This window comes from Salmo salar, chromosome 23 (genome assembly GCF_965601325.2).
Source record: "Salmo salar chromosome 23, fSalSal1, whole genome shotgun sequence".
NCBI classification, from domain to species: domain Eukaryota; kingdom Metazoa; phylum Chordata; class Actinopteri; order Salmoniformes; family Salmonidae; genus Salmo; species Salmo salar.
Genome location: NC_138313.1, coordinates 10,770,483 through 10,790,665, shown reverse-complemented (window position 1 = coordinate 10,790,665; position 20,183 = coordinate 10,770,483).

The window sequence follows — 20,183 nt, the reverse complement described above, 5'->3', positions numbered from 1 at the left end:
CAGCAGCAGGGAGGGACAGCCCCAGCAGTCAGCTGGCTCAGGCACCAGGGCAACAGGAAGAAGAGGGATCAGATTGAGCAGAAGCACCAGCAGTAGTGCCACAAACGTCTGCTGTTTGGATGCTGTTTGACGAGAGAGCAACTGGGGTTGCAGCACGAAGGAATCCCTCAGCAGATGCCATAATGGAGGTCCGATCCGTTTAGGAGGAGCCAAAGATCTGCAGATCCTCTGAGCTGGTGGAAGAACAAGGCCTCTGTCTACCCACGGCTTACTAAAGTCATGACAGGGAGACTCTGCATAGTGACCACATCCGTTCCCTCTGAGAGGGTCTCCTCGAAAACGGGACAAATAATTACTGAGAGAAGAAACCTCATCAGCCCCTCGAAAGTGAGGTAGCTTGCATTTCTGAATGCAAATCTCTCATAAAAGCAAAATATGGTCAGCATTGCTGTGTACTGTTGGTTATAACATGGCAATACAGAAGAGAGAGAAAAGAGGGACCAGTTTAATGTTTTAAGTGGGATGCTGCAGATTTGCACATTGTTATTTATTTTTCTTTGATATGGTGCAATATTCTATTATTATGTTGTTCAGATTGTATTCGTTTTGAATTGTTACATTTATATGCACTTTGTTTATATACATTAAAAATTGAATACTTTAAATGCACATGTGTAATAGCATCTTTCTTTTTTACATTTATTTCAATTTGTGGCATGCTGCAGTTTTGCAAATTGTTATTTATTTTTCTTTGATATGGTGCAATATTCTATTATGCTGTTCAGATTGTATTCATTTTGAATGGTTAGATTTATATGCCCTTTGTTTATATACATTAAAAAGTTATACTTTAAATGCAAATGTTTAATAGCATTCTTTTTCATAACAAACCAACGCATTTTTAAATACATTGTGGTTAAGGTAGAGTATGATTTCATTTAATAATTTAATTAGAATTGTTTAACACCAATCATAGTCAAACTATTACAAACGGTTTGATTTGAAAAAATACAAAACATATATATTTTTAAAGAGCCGTTTGGGAGCCAAAAGAGCCGGCTCTTTTTGGTGAGCTGAGCCGAACGAGCCGGATCACTGAAAAGAGCCGGCATGCCCATCACTACTCTGAAAGTCACAACGTAAGTTGGTACCCTAAAAGCTAACGTAGCTAACATATTAATGGTGATCCCACTGACAGCACTTACTCCCACTATATACTTTTATTGTAAACTTTTATTGTATAGGCTATGCTTTCCAAGACATTTCACTATTTAACACCCTGTCGTCTTACCACCCAGATAACAATTCAAGGGAGAGAGAACCCTTTTGTAACGTTACACATTTCCCCTAATGTTAGTTGGGGGAACATTCTATCTACAGTAACGTTACCAGTTAAACATTTGGGCACACCTACTCATTCAAGGGTTTTTCTTTATTTGTACTATTTTCTACATTGTAGTATAGTGAAGACATCAAAACTATGAAATAACACATGGAATCATGTAGTAACCAAAAAAGTGTAAAACAAATACAAATATATTTATATTTGAGATTTTTCAATGTAGCCACCCTTTGCCTTGACAGCTTTGCACACTCTTGGCATTCTCTCAATCAGCTTAATGGGGAATGCTTGTCTTGAAGGAGTTCCCACATATGTGAATCACCACCTGGATTCGGTCTTATGTAGCAAAATTTGAAATTGTCTTTTTTACATTTACATTTACATTTACATTTAAGTCATTTAGCAGACGCTCTTATCCAGAGCGACTTACAAATTGGTGCATTCACCTTATGATATCTAGTGGAACAACCACTTTACAATAGTGCATCAAATCTTTTAAGGGGGGGGGGGTTAGAAGGATTACTTTATCCTATCCTAGGTATTCCTTAAAGAGGTGGGGTTTCAGGTGTCTCCGGAAGGTGGTGACTGACTCCGCTGTCCTGGCGTCGTGAGGGAGCTTGTTCCACCATTGGAGTGCCAGAGCAGCGAACAGTTTTGACTGGGCTGAGCGGGAACTGTGCTTCCTCAGAGGTAGGGGGGCCAGCAGGCCAGAGGTGGATGAACGCAGTGCCCTTGTTTGGGTGTAGGGCCTGATCAGAGCCTTAAGGTATGGAGGTGCCGTTCCCTTCACAGCTCCGTAGGCAATCACCATGGTCTTGTAGCGGATGCGAGCTTCAACTGGAAGCCAGTGGAGAAAGCGGAGGAGCGGGGTGACGTGAGAGAACTTGGGAAGGTTGAACACCAGACGGGCTGGTGTTTACATTGGATAAATGCAGAGAGTCAGAGCTACAAAATGGTATATCATACACTGCATTTGAGGAATAATGGGAAAGTAATTCTGATTTTAAAGTTGATCATCTTGTAAACTCACTTTTGGGAAAATGGCCTTTGAATGTTTTGATATCTAGTGAAGAGCTCTTCTTTGTCTACACCCATTCAGGATTGTTCACACCCTCTTAAGCTTCAGCCCCACCCATCTCATATCGCTCTCGGAGCGCACACTTGACACTCTGGCCGATGATTAGATAACATGAAAACAGAATAACCAGCGCTGCTGGAAACAATTTCATTACGGTTTTTTGAAGACGTTTACTGACATCGGCCATATTCAACGGGTGTTGTACACACGTCACGTAACATTAGCTAGCTAGCTGACAGTACACTTTAGCTTAAGACATATAGCTAGCTAGGTAAACGATGAGCCTAGCTATGTAAACAAAGTGTAAGTTCACACATGTCACGTAACGTTAGCTAACGAGCCAGCCAGCTAACATTAGCTAGTTAAACAACAATGAACAGTGCCAACAATGCCACAGTGCTGGGAGCTAACCAACCAGGTTCAATGCTAGCTAGCTAACATTAGGCTCTAACTAGAAAACAAATGGCTCTGGGATACGAATAATAACATCAGCTAGGGAGCCAGCCAGCTAACGTTAGCTAGTTAGCTAACATTACACTTTAGCTTAACGCATGTAGCTAGCTAGACTTGGTAAACAACGTTTAAGATCACACACGTCACGTAACGTTAGCTAACGAGCCAGCCAGCTAACGTTACCTAGTTACACAACAATGAACACAGTGCCAAATAATGTCATTACTACCCTGCATAAATATGGCTCTGGGATCAAAATAATAACATCAGTTATGGAGCTAGCCAGCTAACGTCGCTAGCTATCTAGCTGAGTACACTTTAGCTTGAAATGAAACCACTTTCTGCCAAAATTAGAAACGTGTAATATCTGAAAATGTGGCTAGATAACGAAAGACTATCTTACCTGTATACATCATCATGCATGATGGATGCGTCTCCCTGTCAGGAATGCCATACCACGGTTGCCCTTAGTTTGAAGATGTAATCCGGAGACAGGTGTTTTCTCCATCTCTTTAGCTATCATACTCTAATTCCACTGATTTGAAAACTTGATCCTCCAGAAAGTGGAGAGCAACACTTATGCAGCTCCACTACACAATACTTTAAAAAAAAGCCGTGTTCGACAGGATTACCAACACAGACTGATGAGCTAAAATCGACTGAAGCCTTCTACATGGCAGACCAATCCGAACTCATCTCTCGGCATGTCCAGCCCATTCATTATCTCAGCCAATCATGGCTAGTGGGAAGGTTGCTCACTTTTTCTGTAGCTTAACCAACAAGGCTAGTAATTTAACAATTTTATTCGTATTTACAGATGGAATACAAGTTTGTTATTAAGGCACATGAAAGTTCAAATGTTCAAGAAGGCATTTCTGCCAAAAAATGCATTTTGATTAAAAACATTTTTTTTACATTCAAACGGCTCTCCTGGAAAGTCGTGACTTGCGACATACACCTAGTTTCCTGAATTGGGTCAAACATGTTGAGCAGTTGTTGGCTGCTTTTCCTTCACTCTGAGGTCCAACTCCTCCCAAACGATCTCAATTGGGTTGAGGTCGGGTGATTGTGGAGGCCAGGTCATCTGATGCAGCACCATCACTCTCCTTCTTGGTCAAATAGCTCTTATACAGCCTGTAGGTGTGTTTTGGGTCATTGTCCTGTTGAAAAACAAATGATAGTCCCACTAAGCGCAAACCAGATGGGATAGCGTATCGCTGCAGAATGCTGTGGTAGCCATGCTGGTTAAGTGTGCCTTGAATTGTAAAGAAATCACTGACAGTGTCACCAGCAAAGCACCCACACACCATCACACCTCCTCCTCCATGCTTCACGGTGGGAACCACACATGCGGAGATCATCCGTTCACCTATTCTGTGTCTCACAAAGACTCTGCGGTTGGAACCAAAAATCGCAAATTTGGACTCACGACTAAAGGACAGATTCCCACCGGTCTAATGTCCATTGCTCATGTTTCTTGGCCAAAGCAAGTCTCTTCTTCTTATTGGTGTCCTTATTAAGTAGTGGTTTCTTTGCAGCAATTCGACCATGAAGGCCTTCACGCAGTCTCCTCTGAACAGTTGATGTCGAGATGTGTCTGTTACTTGAACTGTGTGAAGCATTTATTTGAGCTTTTATCTGAGGTGCAGTTACAGTGCCTTGCAAAAGTGTTCACCCCCTTGGCGTTTTTCCTATTTTGTTGCATTACAACCTGTATATTAAATAGATTTTTATTTGGATTTTATATAATGGACATACACAAAATAGTCCAAATTGGTGAAGTGAAACGAATGTTTTTATTTTTTTTAAATAAAAAAACGGAAAGTGGTATGTGCGTATGTGTTCGCCCCCTTTGCTATGAAGCCCCTAAATAAGATCTGGTGCAATCAATTACCTCCAGAAGTCGCATAATTAGTTAAATAAAGTCCACCTGTGTGCAATCTAATTGGCACATGATCTGTCACATGATCTCAGTATATGTAAGGGCTGTTGTGAGAGAGAGTAGACCAAGGTGCAGCGGAGTTAGTGTTCATCATTGAATATTTAATCACAGAAAGAACACTATACAAACAAAACAAGAAAACTGACAGCCAAACAGTCCTGTCAGGTGCAAACACTAACAGAAACAATTACCCACAAAACCCAAAGGAAAAACATGCTCCTTATGTGTGACTCCCAATCAGCAACAACGAGCTTCAGCTGTGCCTGATTGGGAGCCACACACGGCCCAAAACAAAGAAATACAAAAACATAGAAAAAGGAACATAGAACGCCCACCCAATGTAACACCCTGGCCTAACCAAAATAAAGAACAAAAACCCCTCTCTATGGCCAGGGCGTTACAGTACCCCCCCAAGGTGCGGACTCCGGCCGCAAAACCTGACACTGAAGGGGAGGTCCAGGTGGGCCTTCTTACGGCGGCGGCTCAGGTGCGGGACGTGGCCTCTGTTCCACCCTTGGCGTTGCCTTCTTAGGTGGCGCACCTGGCCGCACCGAAGGTCTGGTGGGCGACCCTGACTGCGCCCGGCTGGCGGGCGGTGATGGCTGTGCCCGGCTGGCGGGCGGCGATGGCGGCTCCGGCGGCACTGACCCAGGATTCACCAGGCTGGGGAGATATGAAGGAGGCCTGGCCCTGGGCGCAGGCACAGGACTCACCAGTCTGGCGGGCGGCTCTGGCGGCTCCGGACAGGCAGGCGGCTCTGGCGGCTCCGGACAGGCGGGCGGCTCTGGACAGGCGGGCGGCTCTGGCGGCTCCGGACAGGCGGGCGGCTCTGGCGGCTCCGGACAGGCTTGCGGCTCTGGCGGCTCCTGACTGGCGGGCGGCTCTGGCGGGTCATTGCTGGCGGGCGGCTCTGGCGGCTCCGGACTGGCGGGCGGCTCTGGCGGCTCCGGACTGGCGGGCGGCTCTGATGGCTCCTGACTGGCGGGCGGCTCTGGCGGCTCCGGACTGGCGGGCAGCTCTGGCGGCTCCATACTGGCGGGCGGCTCTGGCGGCTCCAGACTGCGGGCGGCTCTGGCGGCTCCAGACTGGCGGGCGGCTCTGGCGGCTCCAGACTGGCGGGCGGCTCTGGCGGCTCCAGACTGGCGGCAGGCTCTGGCGGCTCCAGACTGGCGGGCGGCTCTGGCGTTTCCAGACTGGCGGGCGGCTCTGGCGGCTCCAGACTGGCGGGCGGCTCTGGCGGCTCCAGACTGGCGAGACCCACTGGAGGCCTAGTCCTGGGAGGTGGCACAGGACGGACCAGGATGGGGAGACCCACTGGAGGCCTAGTCCTGGGAGGTGGCACAGGACGGACCAGGATGGGGAGACCCACTGGAGGCCTAGTCCTGGGAGGTGGCACAGGATGGACCAGGATGGGGAGACCCACTGGAGGCCTAGTCCTGGGAGGTGGCACAGGACGGACCAGGATGGGGAGACCCACTGGAGACCTGGTCCGTGGAGCAGGCACAGCACTGACCAGGATGGGGAGACCCACTGGAGGCCTGGTCCGAGGAGGAGGCACAGGATAAACCGGGCTGTGGGGGAGCACTGGAGTTCTGGTACGGACGCTCTTTACCCACACTCCAGGCTGAATGCCCACTTTGGCCCGGCACGGGCGGAGAGCAGGCATTGGGTGAACTGGACCCTCCCAGCGCTCTGGAGACACAGTGCGCAACGCCGGCGCAGGATAACCTGGACCGAGGAGGCGCACTGGAGACCAGACGCGCTGAGCTGGCACCATCTGCCCTGGCTCGATGCCTGCACTCGCATGGCACTTGCAGGGGGCTGGTATGTAGCGCACTGGGCTTTGAACGCGCACTGGGGACACCGTGTGCTCCACAGCATAACACGGTGTCTTACCAGTACCACGCTGCTTCCGGTAAGCACGGGGAGTTGGCTCAGGTCTACCGCCTGACTCCGCCAATCTCCCCGTGTGCCCCCCCCAAAAAATGTTTTGGGGCTGCCTCTCGTGTCCTACCTGCCTCCCAGGCAGGTTGTCACAGTGGTCCCGCAATTGCTCCCATGTCCAGTCAATCCTTGACTCCAACACCTCCAGCGACCAGGATGCCATATCTCCTCCCGAGCGCGCTGCTTCCAATAGTCCTCCTTGACTTCCATCTGCCCTCTTCTCCGCTGCTTGGTCTTTATGTGGTGGGTAATTCTTTAAGGGCTGTCGTGAGAGAGAGTAGACCAAGGTGCAGCGGAGTTAGTGTTCATCATTGAATATTTAATCACAGAAAGAACACTATACAAACAAAACAAGAAAACTGACAGCCAAACAGTCCTGTCAGGTGCAAACACTAACAGAAACAATTACCCACAAAACCCAAAGGAAAAACATGCTCCTTATATGTGACTCCCAATCAGCAACAACGAGCTTCAGCTGTGCCTGATTGGGAGCCACACACAGCCCAAAACAAAGAAATGCAAAAACATAGAAAAAGGAACATAGAACGCCCACCCAATGTAACACCCTGGCCTAACCAAAATAAAGAACAAAAACCCCTCTCTATGGCCAGGGCGTTACAGTATATATACACCTGTTCTGAAAGCCCCCAGAGTCTGCACCACCACTAAGCAAGGGGCACCACAAAGCAAGCAGCACTATGAAGACCAAGGAGCTCTCCAAACAGGTCAGGGACAAAGTTGTGGAGAAGAACAGATCAGGGTTGGGTTATAAAAAATATCAGACACTTTGAACATCCCACAGAGCACCATTAAATCCCTTATTAAAAAATGGAAGGAATATGGCACCACAACAAACCTGCCAAGAGAGGGCCTCCCACCAAAACTCACGAACCAGGCAATGAGGGCATTAATCAGAGAAGCAACAAAGAGAACAAAGATAACCCTGAAGGAGCTGCAAAGCTCCGCAGTGGAGATTGGAGTATCTGTCCATAGGACCACTTTAACCTCGACAGGTTAACCTCCATACACTCCACAGAGCTGGACTTTATGGAAGAGTGGCCAAAAAAAAGCAAACATGTTTGGTGTTCACCAAAAGGCATGTGGGAGACTCCCCAAACATATGGAAGAAGGTACTCTGGTCAGATGAGACTAAAATGTAGTTTTTTGGCCTTCATGGAAAATGCCATGTCTGGCGCAAACCCAACACCTCTCATCACCCCAAGAACGCCATCCCCACAGTGAAGCATGGTGGTGGCAGCATCATGCTGTGGGGATGTTTTTCATCGGCAGGGACTGGGAAACTGGTCAGAATTAAAGGAATGATGGATGGCGCTAAATACAGGGAAATTCTTGAGGGAAACCTGTTTCAGTCTTCAAGAGATTTGAGACTGGGACGGAGGTTCACCTTCCAGCAGGACAATGACCCTAAGCATACTGCAACACTTGAGCAACACTTGAGTGGTTTATGGGGAAACATTTCAACGTCTTGGAATGGCCTAGTCAAAGCCCAGACCTCAGGTTATGGTCAATAATATCAAAGGCTGCACTGAAATCTAACAGTACTGCTCCCACAATCTTATTACTATCAATTTCTTTCAACCAATCATCAGTCATTTGTGTCAGTCCAGTACATATTGAATGCCCTTCTCTCAAGCTGAAAGTTGGTTGTTAATTTGTTTACAGAGAAATGGCATTGTATTTGGTCAAACACAATTTTTTCCAACCGTTTGCAAAGAACTGGCAGCAAGCTTATAGGTCTTCTGTTAGAACCAGTAAAGGCCACTTTACCACTCTTGGGTAGCGGAATTACTTTGGGTTCCAACCGTTTGCAAAGAGCTGGCAGGAAGCTTACAGGTCTTCTATTAGAACCAGAAAAGGCCGCTTTACCACTCTTGGGTAGCGAAATTACTTTGGGTTCCCTCCAGGCCTGAGGACAAAGACTTTCATCTAGGCTCAGATTAAAGATATGACAGATACGAGTGGCTATCCTCAGTAGCTTTCCATTTAAGTTGTCAATGCCAGTAGGTTTGTCATAATTTTTCCATCTCTCTCACACTTTAAGTTTACAACATTCAAACTTGCAATGCTTTTCTTTCATTATTTATCTTTTTATGCATGAATACGATGGCTCACTGTTCGTTGTTGGCATTTCCTGCCTAAGTGTGCCCACCTTGCCAATTAAGTAATCATGAAAGTAATTGCCTATATCAAATGGTTTTGTGATGAATAAGCCATCTGATTCGATGAAAAATGGAGTTGAATTTGTCATTCTGCCCATAATTCATTTAAAGTACTCAAGTTTTTTTCCATTATTCTTTATATCATTGATCTTGGCTTTATAATACAGTTTCTTCATCTTTTTCTTGACTTATTAGCCACTCCTTTTGCCCCATTTTTTTCAACCATACAGTTCTTCAGTTCCTCATCAACCCATGGAGCCTTAACAGTTCTAACAGTCAGTTTCTTAACAGGTGCATGTTTATCAATAACTGGAAGAAGCAATTTCATAAATAAATCAAGTGCAGCGTCTGGATGCTCCTTATTAATCATATCAAACCAACAAATATTTTTAACATCTTCCACATAAGAGTCACAGCAAGATCTTTTGTATGATCTCTTATACACTAATTTAGGCCCAGCTTTTGGAACTTTGTCTTTCCTGGATATAGTCACTATATTGTGATCACTGCATCCAATGGGTACGGATACAGCTTTTGAACAAAGTTCTACAGTATATACAGTAAAAATGTGATCGATACATGTGTGTGATCTTGTTCCTGTAGTGTTTATAAACACCCTGGTAGGTTGATTAATAACCTGAACCAGATTATAGACACTGGTTACAGTGAGAAGCTTCCTCTTGAGTGGACAGCTTGATGAAAACCTGTCAATATTCAGATCCCCAAGAAAGTAGACCTCTCTGTTTACATCACATACACTATCAAGCATCTAACACATAATTTAGATACTGACTGTTAGCACTTGGTGGCCTATAGCAACACCCCAAAAGAAAAGTCTTTAGATGCGCCAAGTGAGCCTGCAACCACAACACTTCAATAACACTTGACATAAGATATTCTCTAAGCATTACAGGGATATGGCTCTGAATATATACAACACCTCCCCGATAAGAATTTCTGTCTCTTCTATGGATGTTATATCCTTGTATTGCTACTGCTGTATCATCAAATGAATTATCTAAGTGAGTCTCATAAATGGCTAATATATGAATGTTATCTGATGTTAGAAACGTATTGATTTCATTAACCTTATTTCTAAGGCTATGTCACGGTTGTCGTAAGGAGAGGACCAAAATGCAGCAAGGGAAGTGTATACTCATCTTCTTTATTACAGACAAAGAAGGAAAAACCAAAATAAACACGTATACAAAAACACAAACGAACTAGACAGTCTTGTCATGCACACACAGCAAAACAAGAAACAATCTCCCACAAACACTAAACCAAACACATACCCATATATAGGACTCTCAATCAGAGGCAACTAGAAAACACCTGCCTCCAATTGAGAGTCCAACCCCAATTAACTAGACAGATATACAACTAACCAGAAAGAACATAGAAATACTAACACAGAACATAACCCCAAAATCCGGAACTAACTAACCAAACACCCTACTAAATAAACCACCACCCCGAACCACATAAACAAAATACCCTCTGCCACGTCCTGACCAAACTACAATTACAAATAATCCCTAATACTGGTCAGGACGTGACAGGCTACATATATTAATATGGGCTATTTTCAGCCCTTTCCTGGGTAGCTTCTCAGAGATGGACATAATACTGAAAATAGCAAACAAAGCAAGAGAAAAAAATATACATTCAGCAGTCCATTAATCAATTGGTGTGTATGTGCTGCAGGGTTAAAGCTACAAACCTATGGGCTCCTTTTTCCATCATTGTTAACATGGATTCACACGCAGAACTAATGTCCTCTCTCAATGACTTACAGATTGCTGTCATCTTGCCGTTCTCCTGTTTCAACTCATTGAGCTGACCTTGGGAGAACTGCAAACTGTTCTTCAGGTCTTGGACCTCTCGGTTAGGTCATCCATTATTTTATTAGTTGAATCAACCAGTATTTGGACAAAACACTTGAAGCTATTTTCTTGTTATTGTAACAACTACTTGTAGAACAATTTTTGTTTGCTTAAAGATCCTTCACATGTGATAGAGAGACACAACTGTCCTCAACAGTACTCCCACCGGCTTTGGTCTTTGTCATGGTAGCTAGCAACGTAGGTTACGCTGTTACTCCTTGCAGTTCCAGACAGGGCAGGTCACAGGGAAGATTGAAAACAACAGACAGCAGGGATCTAGACAGCCACAAATCCGGGACAATCCACGGTCCCCAGCCACAATGGCTAACCGTGTCGTGGGCTGCGTTCAAGCCCTCAAGAAAACCCTGCTAGCTGCTACGCCAAATAGCTCCTCTGACCCGTCCTTGGTCGGCAGGATCACTGGACAGAGACTAGCAGTCCCAGCAACTGATGCCAACTGCGTCGCAGGATCCAAACTAAAAAGTTAGCTAGTTACTAAGAACTTTCCAATACACTTTCAAAACAACAATTAGAGCCATACTATATTTCTGCGTTCGTGAGCGAGCGTTACAACCCTGCCTGGAAAACACCCTCCATTCACTTTTTATGGTAAAACAAAATGGCCTCATTTGCTGTATGATTTGAAGATGTTGGAACTGGGCCATGACAGTTTCTAAATGAAAGCACAATGGCAAATTTGATCATATTTTTTTGTAGAGCTTTGGGCAGAGTGTATTTTAATCTTTTGCAGTTACTTTTTTTTTCTCCAAAAATAATGCATGCCGCCTATAGCGAGTGCCAAACACTGGCCGCACATTCTGCAAGATTGTCTAATCTAACAATTTACAAGTAAATGCTACAGCCCACACTTCTATGCAATTTTTATACATTTTATGTATTTTTATAAATACATAATTGTGTTTCTATCTCCTGGCTTGGTATAGGTTATGAGATTAATTAGGCTATGATGTTGCGCTCTTATCGCACAGCAATACTGTAGCCTACCCATAGCCTACTGTCAAATATTGTAAAGAGGCTACCGGTCTATTTACTTTTGAGCATGGTTGGCTATTTAATGAGCGATGGTTAAATGCATAGCGGGAATAAACCAGTCATGTCAGAAAAGGAGAGACATGTAATACAATATAATAAAATAACTATCTTAGGCGACCCGCTGCTATGCAATCTCCTTATCAACGGCAAATGCATCCGTTTTATCACTAGGCCTACGTTTTAATGTTTTTATTAGCCTTTCATTTTATTATAATTCCTGTGCATCAAACACCTCCATTTCCTCCAAAATAACAATATTTGCTTGCAATACTGTCACAGTTATCGATGGTGAAGGAGGACCAAAATGCAGCAGGACTGTGTTTGTTCATCTTGAACATTTATTAAACTCAAAATGAACTCCAAAACAACAAAACGATCACCGAACAGTCTTCTCAGGATCATACACGCTAGACAAGAAACAATCTCCCACAAAAACCTACACCAAACAATTACCCATATATAGGACTCTCAATCAGAGGCAACGAGGAAGCACCTGCCTCCAATTGAGAGTCCCAAACCCCAATCAACCTAACATAGAAATACATTAACCAGACTACACATAGAAATACATAAACATAGACCATAAACCAAAAACCCGGAAATAATAAATCAAACGGCCTTTTACCAAAACAACGCCCCGAACCACATAAAACAAATACCCTCTGCCACGTCCTGACCAAACTACAATAACAATTAACCCTTATACTGGCCAGGACGTGACAAATACAGTTGATAAACCACTAGAAGTTGTGCGTACACATGGTCCAAGATTTGCGTGGATATACACACACTTTCCCATCATGTTCTGGATGGATAAATATTTTTTGGTGCGCAAAACCCTTTCAGAAATGATGCCCCTGATGTTTTAAATGTGTACTGTGTCCTCTCCACAGCCACCACTTGGGACATGTATGACTCGTTCTGTAGCACAGGGCTGGGAGAGGCTGCCTTGTCCCCAGACACAGACAAGACCAGAGCACTACGACCCCCACCCCGGAGTGCCTCTGGTCCTTCAGCCCGTGAGCTGACTGCAAGATGGAACGTCAGCAGCATGGCCTGGAACAAGGGGAACCCAGTATGTACCAGTCACACCCCAACAATGCTTTATTTATGTGTCCACTAGAACAGGGTTTCCCAAACCCGGTCCTGGGGCCCCCGCTGGGTGCACGTTTTGGTTTTTACCCTAGCACTACACAGCTGATTCAAATAATCAAAGCTTGATGATGAGTTGGTTATTTGAATCAGCTGTGTAGTGCTAGGGCAAAAACCAAAACATGCACCCAGGACAGGGTTTGGGAAACCCTGCTCTAGATGACAACCCCAATGATGGTAATGATTTTATTTATTTAGTGTGTTGTCTTTTGATATGTGTGTTCAAATTGTAAAATACCTTAACTACATTCAAATGTATCTCTCTCTCTTTCTGTCTCCAGGACCTTCTGGCAGTGGGGTATGGACAGTTTGATTTCAAAGACCAGAAATCAGGCCTGGTCTGCTGCTGGTCTCTGAAGAAACATACGGGAGGTCACTGATACCTCTCACATTCCTGTTTTTTTTTTTTTTTTTTTGCATCTCAGTTAATATCATTAGTTTCCACAATAGTGCTGTAGTGCTTAACAATAGTGCTTAACCTGGTCCCAGATCTGTGTGTGCTGTATAGCCAACCCCTATGGTCTTTACAATGACAAACATTTGGCAAGACATCACAAACCGATCTGAAACCAGACTACTGTACCTGTGCCAGGTTAGAGAATAGTTTTCTAGTGACTAAGCTAATAAGTCTTGTGTCTTGGATCTACAGTGGCATGAGAGGATCTTTACCTGTGAGAGTGGAGTGACTGCTTTGGACTTCTCTGCTAGCAACGCCAGTCAGCTAGCTGTGGGGGTGCATGACGGCAGAATAGCCACCTACAACGTCGAGACCAGAGAAGACAGCAGGTCTGTGTGTCCTCAGAGAGAAGGCGAGACAAAATCTACATGTCTTATTTCTCATAGACAGCAGGTGGCACTCAAAGACAGACAGGCTAAATGATTTACAAAGCATAGCCCATGTCCACCAACATTTCTGCTTCACCCATAGGCTATACCTTTATGATTACTCAGTGGAGTTTATCTTTGAAACACAATTACTTATGAATTATTACAGTATCTCCTGTACATTTGTTCCCCGCCGTTTCTCATCGTCCATCTGTATGTCTGTTATTGTTATGGCTGGTTACCTAAGCTGGGATGACAGAGTTACTGTATCTATTTTTAATCATCCCCATTTCCAGTAGACACTGAAATATATACTGATCTCATCTTACACAGACGTAACAAAGTTGGTAGAACTGGCCTCTGTGAGAGTGCTACAGGAAACCTGCGTAGCGACTGCACCTAGAAAAGCGCCAACCCTGCACGGGAGGTTCACTACATTTGTAAAGAACCTCAAACTATTTATTTAAAATTATTTTTCAATTTTTCAATTTAAACCTTATTTAACTAGGCTGGTTCTTAGTTGAAGCACACTTATTTGTGTGTGTGTGTGTGTGTGTGTGTGTGTGTGTGTGTGTGTGTGTGTGTTTATCCCTGTGTAGTGACTGTGCCCACAAACACTCTAGCCCAGTTTGGCAGGTGAGGTGGATAGACCATGAGAGGGGTCCGTCAGGGGAGGACAAGGGAGCGACTCTGTGTCTGCAGATGGCAGGATCAGCAAGTGGTTCCTGTGGAAATGCCTCGACTGCGTAGGTACAGATTTACTTTAATATCTGAAAGTTGTGGGAAACCTTTATCTTAGTGTTTTCAAAAAAGTGCCCCCCCCCCCCTCCAATTATCCCAAATATCCACTCACTGGAGACTATTCGTCCTATTTTTGTAGAGCCTTTTGCAGACAACTCTTGAAGACGTTTCCCCGCATAACCTTCCAGTAATAACCATAACCGTAAAGTCCTTTAACCTGTGCCTCCCCAGACCTGATGAAGCTGAAGAGGACAAAGAATGAGAAAGCCAATAAGCAAGCTAGAGAGGAAGAGCGAGGCATGATATCACGATATCAAGTCGTGAGCCGGGACTCTGTTTCGACTTCCATCCCACGGTGAGCAGCCAGAGTGTTTTCATGTTCTTACGTTGTCCTAAAGGATAGTTACACATGATTTGCTTTAGTTACTTAGCTAGGCCTTCAAATTCCTTTTGGAACATAGGCCATCGACGAACAGTGTCCATCCCATTCTGGGTCATTCATTCGAGATGTATTACATACAGTTGAAGTCGGTGGTTTACATACACCTTAGCCAAATACATTTAAACTCAGTTTTTCACAATTCCTGACATTTAATCCTAGTAAACATTCCCTGTTTTAGGTCAGTTAGGCTCACCACTTTATATTAAGAATGTGAAATGTCAGAATAATAGTAGAGAATTATTTATTTCAGCTTTTATTTCTTTCATCCCATTCCCAGTGGGTCAGAAGTTTACATACACTCTATTGCTATTTGGTAGCATTGCCTTTGAATTGTTTAACTTGGGTCAAACATTTCGGGTAGTCTTCCACAAGCTTCCCACAATAAGTTGGGTGAATTTTGGCCCATTCCTCCTGACAGAGCTGGTGTAACTGAGTCAGGTTTGTAGGCCTCCTTGCTCGTACACGCTTTTTCAGTTCTGCCCACAAACTTTCTATAGGTTGAGGTCAGGGCTTTGTGATGGCCACTCCAATACCTTGACTTTGTTGTCCTTAAGCCATTTTTCCACAACTTTGGAAGTATGCTTGGGGTCATTGTCCATTTGGAAGACCCATTTGCAACTAAGCTTTAACTTCCTGACTGATGTCTTGAGATGTTGCTTCAATATATCCACATAATTTTCCAACCTCATGATGCCATCTATTTTGTGAAGTGCACCAGTCCATCCTGCAGCAAAGCACCCCCACAATATGATGCTGACACTCCTGTGCTTCACGGTTGGGATGGTGTTTTTCGGCTTGCAAGCCTCCCCCTTTTTCCTCCAAACATAACGATGATCATTATGGCCAAACAGTTATATTTTTGTTTCATCAGACTAAAGGACATTTCTCCAAAAAGTACGATATTTGTCCCCATGTGCAGTCTTTGCTGATTTCTTTTGATTTTCCCATGATGTCAAGCAAAGAGGCACTGAGTTTGAAGGTAGGCCTTGAAATACATCCACAGGTATACCTCCAAATGACGTCAATTAGCATATCAGAAGCTTCTAAAGCCATGACATCATTTTCTGGAATTTTCCAAGCTGTTTAAAGGCACAGTCAACTTAGTGTATGTAAACTTCTGACCCACTGGAATTGTGAATGATAAGTGAAATAATCTGTCTGTAAACAATTGTTGGAAAAATTACTTGTGTCATGCACAAAGTAGATGTCCTATCCGACTTGCCAAAATTATAGTTTGTTAACAAGAAATGTGTGGAGTGATTGAAAAACACTTAGGTTGGAGTCATTAAAACTCGTATGTAAACTTCCAACTTCAACTGTACATGCATTACTTCTGTGTTAATACTTTATTTATTGGTCCTGTGTCTTTAGGACCCCAACATCTACCTGGCTGGCACAGTGAGGGCCACATACACAAGTGTTCCTGTTCTTACAACGAGCAGTTCCTAGAGAGCACACAAGGTTAGGATCAGTTCAACCTAGGACTGTTGCGGTGACTGTATTACTCCTACACCGGCGGTCACAGTCATGAAGGCAGTCAAATTCCACATGACCGTTTAGTCACGGTAATTAGGCTTCTCCAAGCTCTGATGCTGCTGGTCATTAGTAGCCTATTAAACTTGCTAACTGCCTGGTACTCAGCACTCTATTGTCCCTCTAATCACTCTGACAATGCAAATGTGCGGAAATTTTAATCAAACACTTCATGAGAGCCTATGAGCTCATGTTGCGCAACATTTCTATAGGCTATGCAATTGCTGGAGAAAACAGAGATGGACGCTAATAAAAAGACGTGGATCCCATGAGCTTTCTATAGACTAGGCCTATATTTATTTGTCAAATTTCCTAATATTCAGCACATTGCTTATATTTACAACAGGAATATAGCCTACCTGGCTGGCATGAAAATAAACCACAGGGAAAAGCGTCCTCCATTCGCTATTTATTAAGTGCATAGATGACATGTATTTTTCCCACTGCCCCTGTTTCCATACAGGTGCATCATAATGGTCCATTCTAAATCCTAACAAATGTCACACATATATTATTTAGTATATGTAAATACAAGATTAAATCAAGAATAGTCTGATGGGTGACAATGTTAGCCTATCACTTGTGAATTAAATATTATCACTTGTAAATGATGCCCAGCCTAAGAAACAATTCCTTTTTTTTGCGACTTGACCCGAATCATAGTCGCACACCTCATGTAGCCAAGCCCATAGGTCTATATGTTCTAATAAGGTTTGTATCACAACTAAAGTGGCCAAATAACTCCTTAAAATTAAGCACATTAATCCACTTTACAAGGGGTGTAGAGCCTAACTGGCATATACTGTATAAGCAGCATGTGAGTTTCACGTTTGGGGGAGATGTTTTTCACCATAAAAATGCCCCGTTATAATTAAAGCATTACATGTATAATTGCATTTGCAGTCACTTTTGATAATGGTGTTTTCCACTAATGGAACATTTGCGCTTATAGCCTACTACCATGTGCGCATTGCTGCGCTTATAATGTGAAGAAATAGCCTAATAGTTTATCAGCATTAAAAACCTGTTTAGGATAGGGGGCAGTATTTTCACGGCCGGATGAAAAAACACACCCGATTTAAACTGGTTACTACTCTTGCCCAGAAACAAGAATATGCATGTTATTAGTAGATTTGGATAGAAAACACTCTAAAGTTTCTAAAACTGTTTTAATGGTGTCTGTGAGTATAACAGAACTCATATGGCAGGCCAAAACCTGAGAAGATTCCAAGCAGGAAGTGGCCTGTCTGAGAATTTGTAGTTCTTCTTTTGGTTCTCTATCGAAACTACAGTATCTGTGGGGTTACGTTGCAGCGGATTGAGGCGTCTCTGGGCAGAGTATAGTAGCTCAGTTTCTCAGTGGTCTGCCTGGTGACAAAGAGATTGGATATGCGCATTCACGCGAGCACGCTGTTTTTTCTTTTCCTCTTTGAATGAATACACTATTGTCCGGTTGGAATATTATCGCTATTTTACGAGAAAAATACCATTAAAAATAGGTTTTACTTGCGTTTGACATGCTTCTAAGTACGGTAATGGAACATTTTTTATTTTTTGTCTCGAAATGCGCTCGCGCGTTACCCTTTGGATAGTGACCTGAACGCACGAACAAAACGGAGGTATTTGGACATAACTATGGATTATTTGGAACAAAAAACAACATTTCTTATTTTTATGAGAAGAAAAAAAATGTGGACACTTTCCATCCACCAGATGGGATTGTTTTGAGAAACGTACCTACTTTTCCAAAATCCCATTTGTTTGATAAAAAAAACAATAATAGTCACTATGCTTTCCAAACCAGAAAGGCTGGATTGAAATGTTTTCTATAAAGGAATTTATAGACTGTTAAGGAGGCAGCGGAGGAAAAACCAGGGTGCACAACATTTGAGCGAAATAAGCTTTTTGTGAGTATGGAAAATGTCTGGGATCTTTTATTTCAACTCATGAAACATGAGACCAACACTTTACATGTTGCGTTTATATTATTAATCTAACCACATTGTCCGATTTCAAAAAGGCTTTACAGCGAAAGCAAAACATTAGATTATGTTAGGAGAGTACATAGACCAAAATAATCACACAGCCATTTTCCAAGCAAGCATATATGTCACAAAAACCCCAAACACAGCTAAATGAAGCACTAACCTTTGATCTTCATCAGATGACAGTCCTAGGACATTATGTTATACAATACATGTATGTTTTGTTCAATAAAGTTCATATTTATATCCAAAAACAGCTTTTTACATTGGCTTGTGATGTTCAGAACATGCATTCCCACCAAAAACTTCCGGTGAATTTACAAAATTACTCATGATAAACGTTGACAAAATACATAATTATTTTAAGAATTATAGATACAGAACTCCTTTATGCAATCGCTATGTCAGATTTTAAAATAGCTTTTCGGTGAAAGCACATCTTTCAATATTCTGAGTACATAGCTCAGCCATCACGGCTAGCTATTTTGACACCCGCCAAGTTCAGGGCACACTAAACTCAGAATTAGTATTAGAAATATTGTATTACCTTTGCTGTTCTTTGTCAGAATGCACTCCCAGGACTGCTACTTCCACAAGAAATGTTGTTTTTGTTCCAAATAATCCATAGTTATGTCCAAATACCTCCGTTTTGTTTGTGCGTTCAGGTCACTATCCAAAGGGTAACGCACGAGCGCATTTTGAGACAAAAAAATTCAAAATGTTCCATTACCGTACTTAGAAGCATGTCAAACGCTGTTTAAAATCTATTTTTATGGTATTTTTCTTGTAAAATAGCGATAATATTCCAACCGGACAATAGTGTATTCATTCAAAGAGGAAAAGAAAAAAACAGCGTGCTCGTGTGAATGCGCATATCCAATCTCTTTGTCACCAGGCAGACCACTGAGAAACTGAGCTACTATACTCTGCCCAGAGACGCCTCAATCCGCTTTCTGAAGGCTTTAGAGAGCCAATGGAAGCCTTAGAAAGTGCAACGTAACCCCACAGATACTGTAGTTTCGATAGAGAACCAAAAGAAGAACTACAAATTCTCAGACAGGCCACTTCCTGCTTGGAATCTTCTCAGGTTTTGGCCTGCCATATGAGTTCTGTTATACTCACAGACGCCATTCAAACAGTTTTAGAAACTTTAGAGTGTTTTCTATCCAAATCTACTAATAATATGCATATTCTCGTTTCTGGGCAAGAGCAGTAACCAGTTTAAATCGGGTATGTTTTTTCATCCGGCCGTGAAAATACTGCCCCCTATCCTAAACAGGTTTTCAATGCTGATAAACTATTAGGCTATTTCTTCACATTATAAGCGCAGCAATGTGCACATGGTAGTAGGCTATAAGCGCAAATGTTCCATTAGTGGAAAACACCATTAACAAAAGTGACTGCAAATGCAATTATACATGTAATGCTTTAATTATAACGGGGCATTTTTATGGTGAAAAACATCTCCCCCAAACGTGAAACTCACATGCTGCTTATACAGTATATGCCAGTTAGGCTCTACACCCCTTGTAAAGTGGATTAATGTGCTTAATTTTAAGGAGTTATTTGGCCACTTTAGTTGTGATACAAACCTTATTAGAACATATAGACCTATGGGCTTGGCTAC